The sequence below is a fragment of the Mastigoproctus giganteus genome, chromosome 14 (assembly GCF_048544385.1).
Source record: "Mastigoproctus giganteus isolate SK-2022 chromosome 14, ASM4854438v1, whole genome shotgun sequence".
Classification (NCBI taxonomy): Eukaryota; Metazoa; Arthropoda; class Arachnida; order Uropygi; family Thelyphonidae; genus Mastigoproctus; species Mastigoproctus giganteus.
In genome coordinates, this window is record NC_143588.1 from 116,288,362 (window position 1) to 116,302,906 (window position 14,545).

The 14,545-nt window shown below is 39.3% G+C and overlaps 1 protein-coding gene across 1 annotated transcript in view; it reads right to left on the minus strand.

Annotated features, from left to right (window-relative positions):
- Positions 1–14,545, minus strand: part of LOC150075621 (intracellular coagulation inhibitor 1-like) — a 91,187-nt gene that overhangs the window by 23,319 nt on the left and 53,323 nt on the right. The window lies entirely within an intron of this gene.

The following is a 14,545-nucleotide window of genomic DNA, read 5'->3' on the forward strand; positions in this document are numbered from 1 at the left end:
TTAAAGCCAAAGTAATAGTGTGGACTGAGATTTCACAGATGAATGCTGTAATTGTATATTAATTGAGATGATTAGCAAAAATTCAATATGATATCTACCGCTTAATCATGCTGTGAAACGAGTTGGGATTATATCAGTCTGATCATTTTGTAATACTGTAATTCTATTGCAAAGAGGCAATCACTGGTACCATAAAACAAATAAAAGCAATGCATGACACATAAGATAAAAGATATTAGAGATAGGCGATGCAGTATATTCAAATTGGGTAGGAATAATGACCAGTTATTAAACTTCTATTAACATTCATCAACAGGTTAATTAAGATGAATTATCATTATCAATTAAAAGTTTAAAAACACATTCCTGTGGTCAAAATTTTTCTGTTTTTGTAAAGAATGGTGCCCTAGGAAGAACCCTACTAGCCCGTGCCTTAATCCGTCACTGGGTCCAATTGATGACACTACCAACTGCAAATTCTACGTTGGAAGAATTCAGGAGAGTAATTAATCATAGAAGCCACATTTGGTATTGCAGTTTTGAGAGTAATAAACTATCAGGTTTTGTGTGTATTAAGAAATATGATCATAAAGGATCAGGATATCAGAGAGATATTATAGAATATTGAGAGGGCTGAGAGGTGGCAAATGAAGTTTAATATTGACAAATGTAAAGTACTACACATGGGAAACAGCAACCCCAGAGCAATGTATCAACTCTGTGGTACTACACTGACAGTGGTAGAGAATGAAAGGGACTTGGGGGTGGTTGTGCAGGCAGATATGAAGTTCTCTGAGCAGTGCAGATGGGCTGCTAGAGTAGCTCATGGAGTATTGTCAATGATATACAGGAATTTTTCCAGCAGGGATAAGGAGGTGATTATTCCATTGTATAAGGCAATGGTCAGGCCACACCTAGAGTACTGTATACAGGCCTGGAGGCCTCATTTCAAGAAGGAATTAGAGCTGCTGGAACGAGTACAGAGAAGGGCAACAAGATTAGTGAATGGAACAAAGGGGTGCTCTTACGAAGAAAGGCTTAAGTTTTGCAAATTACAGTGTCTGGAGACTAGGCACCAGCGAGATGATCTGATAGAGGTGTATAAAGCCTTGAATGGTTTAAGCATGCTCAATGCTGACGGGATTCTTCCTCTAGCTCAGAAAAATCACCTGAGAGGCCATAAATTCAAATTGAGGAAAGACAGATGTAGGATAGACGTGCGGAAATTTGCCTTTAGCCAGCGGGTGGTTGGTTGGTGGAACAGACTGCCATCCCTTGTGGTGGAGATGCTGCATAAGCTTGCTTTCTTCCATCAAATGCCTCTACTAATGCTAATGCTAATATTGATAAATTTTATGTTTCTAATTTTCCTACCATGGATTGCTGGTTATTTGAAAGTTTTGAGTTAGGTTAATGGCCAGAACCAGGCAGCATTGCTTTCAAAGGATTTTGACCTTTTCAAATATGGTCTGAAAAATGGCAACTAAGGTTAAATACTAGTAAATTACTGTGTTCTGTCTGAGAAGTAGGAACCCAAGAATTACAGACTGTTGGGTAGAGGGAATAGGAGCTGAAGATGGATCAGGATGAGAAAGAGTTGTGGTGGGGGGAGGTTATACTACAATCATACAATCAAATATGAAGTTTGTTGTGCACTGTAAACAGGCAGTAGGAAGGGACATGATATCCAATCAATGATTTATCAGATTTCTGAAAATAAGTTATGATTCTTTCCGTATCAGACAATTATGAGACTGCATTTGTATTCAGGAATGGAGCCCACAATAACAAAAAATAACTTTTAAAGGGATTCAAAGAAAGATAATCACTTTAGTAAGTCATGCTAATTGTTGCCCGTTTTAGTGGACAGCTTAGAAGGTGCAGACTGCAAAGCTTTACACTAGACACCTTGAGGGGGAACTTGATTAAGGTGCATAAAGCCCTGAAGGGGTGAGTAAAATAAATAAGAGTGTATATTTTCATTGGTAGGAAAGAGAAGAACCAGAGGAAATAAATATAAAAGCTTAGAGAGCTCGATCACATGAAGATAACCTTTGGGCAGCATGCCATAGATCATTGGAATAAGTTATCACCCAAGGTAGTTGAAGTACAGCTAGTTCAACTTGATATTAACCTTTTGGCAAATAGAAATAGTATGAGTGACTGGGATTTTTTGGGGTGGGGGCAAATGCAGAAAGAGTCCACTTACTTACATCATAGGCCATTTTAATACTAACTGCAAAATTCTGCTAATTGCAACATGCAAACAATGTGGTCGATGCTTTCAGCAGGCACGTCAGTGACAAGGAATGTTTATGGGCAATTTTTTTTGCATAGCAGCTGAGTTAGTCAGTCTCATGGGAAAGTTAAATATTTTTTGTTCTGGGCATTTGGTTTTTTAATCCAGCAGCAAACCTGGATGAAAAACCCAAAAATACATGCTACAATGGCAGCCATATAATATAAAATATTAGAGAAGGTGGTAGGTGGTAAGTGGTAGATGACTTTCATCAACCGGTGAATATAAAAACAATGAGGCAAGAAATTGCATCACTCTACAATTTCTCCCAAAACAAGCATTGCAATTAGTACAGTAGTAGTGATGGCAAGTGATGCAAGAAAGCAAGTTTAGATAACATCAGCCAAAAAAAAAAAAAAAAAAAAACAGTTCACCCATATATACCCACCAAGAATTTGTCTAGTTCTTCCTTGAATTTATTCAACCCATCCACTTCCAGAACAAAATGAAAACCTGTTCCAACAACAAACCACCTGCTGGCTGAAGGCAAACTTCTGCACATCTGCCTTGCAACCATCCTTTCCTCAACTTGAATTTATGCCCCCTCATGTGTGTAGTCTCAGCAAGTGGAAGAATACCATTAACATTTAGCTTACTCAATCCAATCAAGGCTTTAAACACCTCAGTTAGATCTCCCTGCAGATGCCTGGCCTCAGGACACTGCAGTTTGCAGAAGTGAAGCCTTTCTAGGTAAGACCACCCTTTTGTTCCCTTCACCAATCTGGTTGCCTGTCTCTGCACCCATTCCAGCAGATCTACATCCTTCCTAAAGTGAGGCTTCCAGACCTGTATACAATACTCAAGATGTGGCCTAACCATAGCCTCATACAAAAGGATAATCACCACCCTATCTGTGACCAGGTTTTGGCACATTATAGCCTTAGTCGCTAATGCGCCAATAAAACCCAAGCAACAACAACCTCCCGATCCCTGCCAGCAAAGTTTCTGTATATCATTGACAAAATCCCCATGAGCTGCCTTGGCAGCAATTGAAATAATTGTCCCTATAGCCTCAAATTTGTTATATGCTGATGGTAAAATGATTATGAATTTTATTGATAAGAAAGTAAATAAATAAAAAAAAAAAACTATTCAGGCATATTTATTTTAAAATAATCATAAAAATATTGTGCAGGCCATATGAATGCCTTTTCATTGTGACCAGTGTTTGAAATTAACCTTATGTAATAAGATGGGGAAAAAAAAATACCAGCTGCAAATACAGCTGCGATACCATTAGGTCTTTGTGATACAGATAGTATTTTGTTGGCCCACCATGAGCTTTAAATTACTGATTTGCACCTGTCTAGCATGGAGTTTATCAGATCCTTTATATTCATTGCTTTACTTGTGGTAGGTACCACACATGAATTATGGTTTCTGGCAATGTTATTTTGTTTGATGGCTTTTTATGAGTGCATGATATGCACATAAATTGTCAGGCAACACAGAAGCCTATGGTAGATACAGGCTAATCTGTAATCAAGTCACAAAGGAGGTTGGGCAAGCAAAAGCAGTTTTCAATCGTGTTCAGATTTCCTGGCCACAATAAGGATCTGCTATCACAGGCTTGCAATATCGAATCCTTACTGAAACAAGTTTATATTAAATAAATTAGATGAATTTGAAGCACTGGTTAAGACATCCGAGGCAGATGTTTTTGGGATATCAGAGACCTGGCATCACTCAGATATAAGGGATGCAGAATTGGAGTTTGGGGAGTACAATGTGTACAGAAAGGATAGGAAGGGAGGAGGGGTTATGCTGTTTGTTAAGAAACACAAAATCTAAGGAAGTGCATCTAGTTGACATAGATGGATAGTGCAATGTTCAGTCAGTTTGGTGTGACAAGCACTGGGAAAGCAAAAATGAGGATAGGAGTTTGTTATAGGCCTAAGGGGTCTGATGAGTACAAAGAACAATTGTGCAGAGAAATCGAGTGGGCCAGTAAATCAGAGTGTCTTATAATGGGGTATTTTAACTTTCCAGATATAGACTGGTTTGGTCATTCGCACACTAGCAAGGGGTTTTGTGGATTTATTGGATGATTGTTTTCTATAGCAGCATGTTAGAGAGGCAACAAGAAGGAGTAACACTCTTGATCTGATTATCAGCAGTGATTATTCATGCATTAAGAATTTACAGATAAAGGAACCACTAGGAGGCAGTGATCACAGTGTACTGATGTGGGATTTACATAAAGATGTAACTACCATCAGGGATAAAGGGAAGAGTTTTTTCTTTCGTAAAGGTTACTACAGTGGTCTCAAAGATTTTTTAAGTTCTATACAGTGGGACCAACTGATGATGCCACCAACAGCAAATTCTAAATGGGAAGCATTCAAGGAAATAAATTTGGAATCTACTAGGCTTTTGGTTCCAACTAAGAAACACTGCTCTAGGTTTAGTCCCAAATGGATGTCAGATGAACTAATGAAACTTGTGGCAGGGAAGAAAAATGCATGAGATGCACATAAATTGTCAGGTGACACAGAAGCCTATGGTAGATACAGGCTAGTCTGTAATCAAGTCACAAAGGAGATTAGGCAAGCAAAGGCAGATTATGAAAAACCTTTGGCAAAGGATGCAAAGAAAAACAGCAAAGATTTCTTTACTTATATAAACTCTAAAAGGAAAGGGATGAATCAGATTGGTGCATGTGATATCAGTGGTTTGACTGTAGACCAGCATTTCCCAAATGTTTTTAGTCACGGAAGACTTTTCATCTCACAATATATTTGTGGAATGTTTATATATTTACGAGACACAAGTTTAGTGGGAGCCAAAGAACTGTTTGCTAGTATTTTATTACAAACAATGCACTGTGCATCAGGAGCATCTTTATTTCCAACACATGTAAAGCCGAAATTCAAATAACTCTCATCATACTTTCGTTTTCGTCTATTATTAGTTGGTTCCTGTTTTTTCACTTTGGATTTTTGGAGAACAAAAGGCTTCGATTGTTCATCCTCACTTTGAAGTGTGTTTGTTTTCATCAACCACATTTGCAGTACTAGAAGTACTTGCTTCTCTTTTTAAAGTTCCTTTTTTAAACCACAAATCCATGGTCATTTATTTTAATGATATTTCAAAATATTGATAATTATCAAAAAAATATTTATACAAGGAAGCGGGTTTAGTTATGCTTACTAGTTTTCTGCACTACTACAGAACTAATATTGTAATTGCTAAGACAGTCCGTACCGCACCACCAGCACTGTGTAAACATGCAAGAACGTGTCAGTGGAAGGTTACTTTGTTCCATCCATGATATCAGTTCGCTTCTCCCTCAACCCGTGTAAAAGGTAAAAAGGGTAAACTGCAGCCATTATCAACACACTACAGGATGGATGCCTCCTGAACAATTCATGTTGAGGGAAATGGACCATAATCTGCCACGCTGGTCCAGTACGTGTTGGCAGATAAGACCATATTTAGCAGTCAGGGACTTGAACCCCAGTCTGCTCAAAGACTGTGTGCCACTGCACTCCCGCTCCTGACCACTCGGCTATGGAGGCCTGCCTCAACTCATGTACTCCAGGCTAAATCACATACAAATGGCATATAAGATCACTACATTGCTACTTTTTTTGTGTATGTCATAACCTCTACGCATACTTCTCTATGCACAAGCCCACCAAAATAAAGGGTTTCTTTGTCTATTTGATTATTAGTCTATGCCAGTATATTAATAACTAAAAAAAAAAATAATGTTAAAAATTATAATGATACAAAAAAGATGTATGCTACAAATATGCCAAATTTATTTATTTAATTTTTTAAATTATTAATTACGATTTTTCACGGAACAAACACTAGTGTTCCGCAGAACACAGTTTGGGAAAAGCTGCTGAAGATGATCGTTCTCAGATAGCTGCCAAACTATATGAGTATTTTGCATCTACATTCACACATGAGGAGTTATTCAAGTAGGAGAGGGCCAAATGTTTATCAAACTCTAACAAGAAGTTAAATGATTTTGTAATAACTGAGAGCAAAGTGGAAGAGAAATTGTTGAAGTTAAACAATTTCTATAAGAAAGGCACCTGAGGTAGATGGGATCTATCCAGTTATATTAAAGGAGGTATCAAAGGAAGTAAGCAAACCCTTAGCCATAATTATTAGAGCATCCTTGGACTCGAGGGAAGTCCCCACAGACTTGAGATGTGCAAATGTATCTCCAATTCACAAAGTGGGATCAAAGGGTGACACGAATAATTACAGACCTGTTAGTTTCACTTCTTATCAAGGGAAAATAATGGAGTCGCTGGTTAAAGAAGCATTGCAGGATCATCTAGACAAGATTGTTTCACACTGTAATCACCTGAGAGTTCATAAATTCAAATTGAGGAAAAACAGCTGTAGGATAGATTAGCATTAGCATTAGTAGAGGCATTTGATGCAAGAAAGCAAGCTTATGCAGCATCAGCCAAAAAAAAAAAAAAAAAAAAAAAAACCACTTCCACTTCACCCCTCTGTTCGTTCAAAATACCTGTCCAGTTGAGCCTTAAACTTATTTAGGCTATCAACCTCCACCACAAGGGATGGAAGTCTGTTCCACCAACCAACCACCCGCTGGCTAAAGGCAAATTTCCACACGTCTATCCTACATCTGTCTTTCCTCAATTTGAATTTATGCCCTCTCAGGTGATTTTTCTGAGCTAGAGGAAAAATCCCATCAGCATTGAGCATGCTTAAACCATTCAAGGCTTTATACACCTCTATCAGATCACCTAGCTGGTGCCTAGTCTCCAGGCACGCTAATTTGCAAAACTTAAGCCTTTCTTCGTAAGAGCACCCCTTTGTTCGATTCACTAATCTTGTTGCCCTTCTCTGTACTCGTTCCAGCAGCTCTACATCCTTCTTGAAATGAGGCCTCCAGACCTGTATACAGTACTCTAGGTGTGGCCTGACCATCGCCTTATACAATGGAATAATCACCTCCTTATCCCTGCTGGAAAAATTCCTGTATATCATTGACAATACTCCATCAGCTACTCTTGCACCCGTCTGCACTGCTCAGAGAACTTCATATCTGCCTGCACAACCACCCCCAAGTCCCTTTCATTCTCTACCACTGTCAGCGTAGTACCACAGAGTTGATACGTTGCTCTGGGGTTGCTGTTTCCCATGTGTAGTACTTTACATTTGTCAATGTTAAACTTCATTTGCCACCTCTCAACCCATCTGCTCAACCTTTCCAGATCCTGTTGCAGAGCATAGTGTGAGTAGTGTCCTTGACAACCCTGCCAACCTTTGTATCGTCTGCAAACTTGGACATTAAGCCCGATATACCATCATCAATATCATTTATAAATACAGAAAACAATAATGGACACAACACTGAGCCCTGAGGGACTCCACTAATAACATCAGTCCACAATGAGCAGTGTCCATTGATTACCACTCTCTGTCTTCTCCCCTTCAACCACCCCTTTATCCATAGCAGCAATTTGCCTCCAATGTCACACTGCTCCAATTTGTGTAGCAGTCTTCCATGTGCAACAGTATCAAAAGCCTTTCTAAGATCCAAATATATAATAGCAAAGCTATTCCCTGCATCCAGTTCTTTTGTGACTGCATCATAGTATCCAATCAAGTTGGTCAGGCAAGACTTCCCCTTAACAAAACCATGCTGTGTCTGAGCTATAACTGAAGTCTTGTCTAAATGATCCTGCAGTGCTTCTTTAACCAGTGCCTCCATTAATTTTCCTGGAACAGAAGTTAAGCTCACAGGTCTATAATTACTTGTGTCAGCCTTTGATCCTCCTTTGTGAATTGGGGTCACATTTGCACATTTCCAGTCTATGGGTACCTCCCCTGAGTCCAAGGAAGCTCTCATAATTATGGCTAAGGGCTTGCTTACTTCCTTTGCTGCCTCCTTTAATATAACTGGATAGATCCCATCCACCCCGGGTGCCTTTCTTGTGTTTATCTTCAACAGTTTCTCCTCCACTTTACTCCCAGTTATTTCAAGATTCTGTAGCTTACTGCTAGAGTTGAATACACCTCTGGCATTCCCTTCGCTGAATAACTCCTCATGTGTGAATGTCGATGCAAAATATTCATTTAGTTTGTTAGCTACCTGAGCAGGATCATCAACAGTTGACCCATCAATATCAAGCGGACCAATCTGATTCATCCCCTTCCTTCTAGAGTTTACATAAATAAAGAACTCTTTGCTGTTTTTCTTTGCATCCCTTGCCAAGGATTTCTCGTAATCTGCCTTGGCCTGCCTAACCTCCTTTGTAACTTGGTTACATATCAACTTGTATCTATCATAGGCTTCTGTGTCATGTGTTAATTTGTATGTATCCCATGCATTTTTCTTCTCTGCCATATGTCTCATTAGTTCATCTGACATCCACTTAGGCCTAATAAACCTTGAACAATATTTCTTAGTTGGTATGTAAAGCCTAGTAGCTTCCAAGATAAGTTCTTTGAATGCTTCCCATTTTGAATTTGCTTTTGGTAACATCATCAGTTGGTCCCACTGTATAGAATTTAAATACTGTCTCAGTCCATCGTAGTCGCCTTTACGGAAGCAATAACCCTTCCCTTTACCCCTAATGGTAGTTACCTCTTTGAGTAAATCCCACTTCAGCACACTGTGATCACTGCCACCTAGTGGTTCATTTATCTGCAGATTCTTAATGCATGAAGAATCACCGCTGATAATCAAATCAAGAGTATTACTCCCTCTACTTGCCTCCCGAACATGCTGATGTAGAAAACAATCATCCAATAAATCCACAAAAGCCCTGCTAGTGTGTGAGTAACCAGCCCCCAAATTCCAGTCAATATCTGGGAAATTAAAATCTCCCATTATAAGACTCTCTGATTTACTGGCCCACTCTATTTCCCTGTACAGTTCCTTATTATACTCATCAGAGTCATTAGGCCTATAGCACACTCCTACTCTCAATTTTGATCTCCCAATGTTTATGTCACACCAAACTGACTCGACACTGCACTGTCCAGCGATGTCCACTGGCTTCACTTCCTTGGATTTTATGTATTTCTTAACTAATAGCATAACCCCTCCCCCCTTCCTATCCTGTCTGTCCTTTCTGTAGACGTTGTACTCCCCAAATTGCAGTTCTGCATCCCTTATATCTGTGTGACACCACGTCTCTGATATCCCAACAATATCTGCCTTCGATGTTTTGAGCAATACCTCAAATTCATCAAATTTATTTACTAAACTCCTAGCATTGGTGTACACGCAAGTATGCCTGCACCTGTTTCTATTCCTGACACAACCCACTTTGTGTTTACTTGTACCGCAATGGCTCCCAGCAGTCTCTGAAATACCATGCATCTTGTTTTTCAGGCTTCTGCTCATTCTCATAGAAGCAGTGCAAGAATCTCTTTCACCTCTGCCAGTGGCTACTGTCAATCTATTGGTCTTTGTCTCCCCCCAAGCTAGCAGTTTTCCGACCCACCTAACACTGCCTCGATAGCATCAGCAAATATTCTTGCACCCTTTCTATTTAAGTGTATCCCATCCCTGTAGAAGCAATCTCTCCTGTTAACAAGTACAGTCCAGGCTGAAAAAAATTCTACCCCTTGAGCCTTGCACAATCTTTCCAGGGCCGAATTGATCGACAAGGCTCTCATCATATGCTCCCTCCTATCGTGTCTGGGCAGAATTGCAGACACTTTCAAATTCTACCCTAATTCTCGGCTTTTGTTCAACAGTGACCTGTACTTGTTAAAAATAATAACAACATTTGTACATAATAACATATCACGAATAAACCGATGTTACATAAGTTTCAAAGTTCTAAAGCTACCTGGTAGTAACCACCTGTTGATAATAAAAAGAAAAGGTCCCAAAGTAGAACCTTGTAGTACACCTTATTTTTTTTCTTTTAGCCAGTCAGGTGGTAGTTGAGGTTGACAGCTTGAAGAATTCGAAGGTCAGCTAGATGGTTCGCCTTGCACATAGGTTGTTTATTTTCTTTTTTATTTTATTAATTTATGTTGCATTATTATTATTTTTTTATTTTTTTTATTATTATATTTATTTATTTATTATTTTTTATATATTTTATTTTATTTGTTGGTTGTTAGGTCGGTTGATTGTGATGGGGTTTTATGTTCATCTTAGGCCATATTGCGCTGTATATAATAGATCTGAAAATTGGGTGCGTTCTGTGGTCGATTTTCTGTCTCGCCTGAGACCGGCTAAATCAGCCACGTTGTGGAAAAGAACCACGAAAATTTCTCACATCATCGATGTTATTCGAACTCGAATTTTATCTACCTGGTGTAAGTGGAAAAGACCCAACGGTAATTATAGGAATTTTTATGGGCCTCTTTCGCAACTTAGTTGAGTTATTTGATCTCAGGCGAGGATGGCATGGTTTTTATCCCGAAAACCCCAGTAAAAATCCAATGTGGTCGATCAGCTTTTTACTGGACGAAAAATTGTTCAGCAAACAGCAAATTGACCACAAAAAATGCCTAATTGCTGATTCGCCTAAAACCATACAGCAACTGACAAATACAACAACAAACTTCCAATTCACCTTACGATTAAGTTTGCTTAGTTTAGGTTGTATGTGCGTTAAGTGCCAAAGCAACTAAAGCTATGAGGCGTTAATATATTGTCTGTAACTTCGAGTATTCTTTGGTCTGGTTTTAATGTTTTCTAGACAAACACCCTGCCTAATTTGTCGTGGCTATCTGATATGACGGGTTAGTACCAGCTACAGGAGTATTGATAAAGTAGCACATGAGGAGACAAATTGCTGAATGCACTGTGATAAGATGCATTTATGGAAGGGAGGAAAAGAAGAGTGTTAATACACTGCCCTACCATTAATATCCGGACACCCCTCCATGGATAGAGAAACAGGTCTTGTGCATGCAACACGTCACAGAACCTGCTATAAATATGCACACTGGGCTTCGAACAGACAATTGCAAAAGTGGGCATACAACAGAATTACCTCAACAGTTATTGATTACCTCAACAAATACTAGACCCGACTAACATGGTGTAAAGAGCGCAAATCCTGGACTGTAGAGCAGTGGAAAACAGTCATATGGACAGACGAGTCGAGGTTCGCACTCTACCAGTCTGATGGCCGTTCTTGAGTGTGACGAATGCCAGGGGAACAGTTCTTTCCTGATTGTATCTTCCCAATAATGAAGTTTGGTGGAGGCAGTGTCATGTTATGGGGCTCCTTTCATGGTTTGGCTTGTGCCCATGAGTCGTTATCGAGAAACCCATGAATGCTGTGCAATACCAGGATAGCCTGGACAATTATGCACTTCCAACGTTATGGAAATGCTTCGACGAAGGCCCATACCTGTATCAGCAAGACAACGCGCCATGCCATACTGCTCGGATCGTAACAGAGTGGTTTGAGGACATGGGTGTGGAACAGTTGGATTGGCCAGCCCTGAGTACTGATCTAAAACCTATCGAGCATCTTTGGGATGTATTGGATCTTCGGTTACGCGCACGTCGAGATCATACAAAGAACAAGACCGAACTGGTGGCTGAGTTAAGGGCCGAGTGGAGGAACATATCACCTGACACATAAAAAGCTGGTTGAGGGTATGTCGCGATGATTGGAAAATATTAAATGACACAATAAAAGCTTTTTTTTTTTTTTGTCTAAAGGCAGGTGTCCGTATATTAATGGTAGGGCAGAGTATATACAAAGAAGCATTTGAAAGGAGTGGTAATATTCTATCTAACCACCATCTCCAGTTCATGATATTAAAGAAGTAATTATATTCTATCTAAGCAGTTTTCGGGATATTTTCCTTTATTCAAATAAACATTATAAAATTGTAAGTTAATTATTTTAGTCGTATTTGATAGAAAGGATTCTATAGGAAATATTTTTTGTTGTATGTGATACATGCTTTTCTATATTTTCAATTCGCTAACGCTGGTAATATTCTAGATGATAAAGATGAGTTCAATTGTCCATTAACTGAACTCTCCATTGTTCTTGAATTGCGATGGTATTTTTTTTAACAGTTTCAACCGTATTTATACAGTTTAGTAAGAAATTTTTTTCTCATGAAACGAAACGTCAGGTGAATAAGACCTGAATTCGAATCCTGTCAATAACAAGAAAAATTTTTATGGGTCTTCTTCGAAACGTGGCTGAGTTAGTCCGTCTCGGGCAAAGGTAACATGGTTTTTTCTCCCTGAAACTCGGGTTTTTCTTCCAGCAAACAGAAAATCGAGCACAGAACACGCACAGTTTTCAGACATTACAAACGGTGCAATATGGCCTTAGTCAGTGATGCTCCTAAAGCTGAACAACAACAAGAGCTTCAAAGTACTGTCCAGTTGCGCCTATGCAGGGCTCCATTCATGATTACCAGGATCTAAATCAGCAGCTGAAGTCCTAAGAAGAAACGGTCTTTAATTGCTGCATTGTGTTCTTGTGAATGTCTAAGTTTTGAAACATTTTCTTTTGAAGTGGATTTTAATTTTCGAGCGAAAAACGTCGCACGGCGTTTTAGCAATCAGATATGAAGTTTTCTGAGCAATGTAGACAGGCTGCCAGGGCAGGTCATCGGGTTTTGTCAATGATATACAGGAATTTTGCTAGCAGGGAAAAGGAGGTGATTGTCCCTCTGTATAAGGCAATGGTCAGGCCACATCTTGAGTACTGCGTACAGGTCTGGAGGCCTCATTTTAGGAAGGATATAGATTTGCTTGAGCGTATACAGAGAGGAGCAACAAGATTGGTGAGGGGAATAAAGGGATCCTCTTACCATGAGAGGCTTAAGTTCTGCAAATTGCAGCGGCTGGAGACTAGGCACCTGCGAGATGATCTGATTGAGGTGTATAAGGCCTTCAATGGGTTGAGCACGCTGAATTCTGATGGGATCCGTCCACTTGTTCAGATTACGAACCTAAGGGGGCATAAATTCAAATTAAGGAAAGACAGATGTAGAATAGATGTGCGGAAATTTGCCTTTAGCCAGCGGGTGGTTAATTGCTGGAACAAACTTCCATCTGTGGTTGTGGAAATTGATAGGTTAAATAAATTTAAGGAGGAACTGGACAAACATTTAGAGGGAATTGTTTTGTAATTTTTTATTATTATATTATAAAAGGAACCTCGTGAGGTTCCTTTTATAGGCCAGTGGTCAGGCGCGCGGATGCATAAGTACATGTGCCTTGAATGACCAGGGTTCAAGCCCGTGTCTGCTAAATACGGTACTGTTTCTTGTATTCTAACTATCTTGTGAACTCCTCTGACCGTTTTGTCGTCCAGAAGTATAAACAGAAAATTTATTTTTATTTATTTATATAAGAGCTTATAAGTTTGGACTTGGGTGGCCCTAATAAAACAGCTTTGTTCCATGGTCTAAAAACGACCGGAAAGGCATCACTGCAAGCAATTTCTACATTGGGGAGGAGAGCAGGAAAACCTTAGGCAGGATTTGGTAATTGGACATAACCCCAGTTACACAATTAAGCCTCTTTCTCAAATAGGAGCATTAATAAGTACATGAATCATCATTCTTTGTCTTGAAAGCAAAGGCTAGAGGAAGGCTAACGACCATGCAACGCTTTAATCATAAATTAGTTATAAACTAATGTCATTTCCATGCTCGGCAATCATTAACTTCCCACTAACTTTTTCCCATGCCTTGGAACTGCTAACGGTCCAGTTTCATCTATTTTATAAATCTACAAAACGATTTATTATCCGAAATCCTCACATATTCGTATTAAATATCTACTGTATTATTGATAGGAAACATTTTTTTTTTTTTAAACAGAAATACAAGTACGTTGATGTAAAAGGTGTTTATTGGAAGGCTGTGGTGCAGATAAGCACCTGGGGACGACATAATGGCCAATAGGTTTCAATCATACGAAGAGAATTGGACAAACAAAGCAATGAGGCATAACAATATCGAATCTATAATTGTGTATTCAATGGTTAGTTTTCTTATCTGGAGGCATAAATACCGAAGTTTACAGAAGAAAAACCATCCAACCGTTTCACGAGAACGAATAACTCAATAATGGCGAGTTTAAAAAGAGCCAACCAAGAACCGTTTCGTCGACCTAGGACTCAAGTCTTATTCCATAGTTTGGTAGAATATGGCTCACTGTTAAAGTGTTAGTCTGCGTGGGTAGCATACTGGTGTTGTCACCATCCTCTCCGCACTGGTTGGAAAAGGCCCTGGTTCGAATCCTGTCGATGCTGCGAGGAACATTTATGGGCATTTTTCCCCTGAATCCAGGAAATT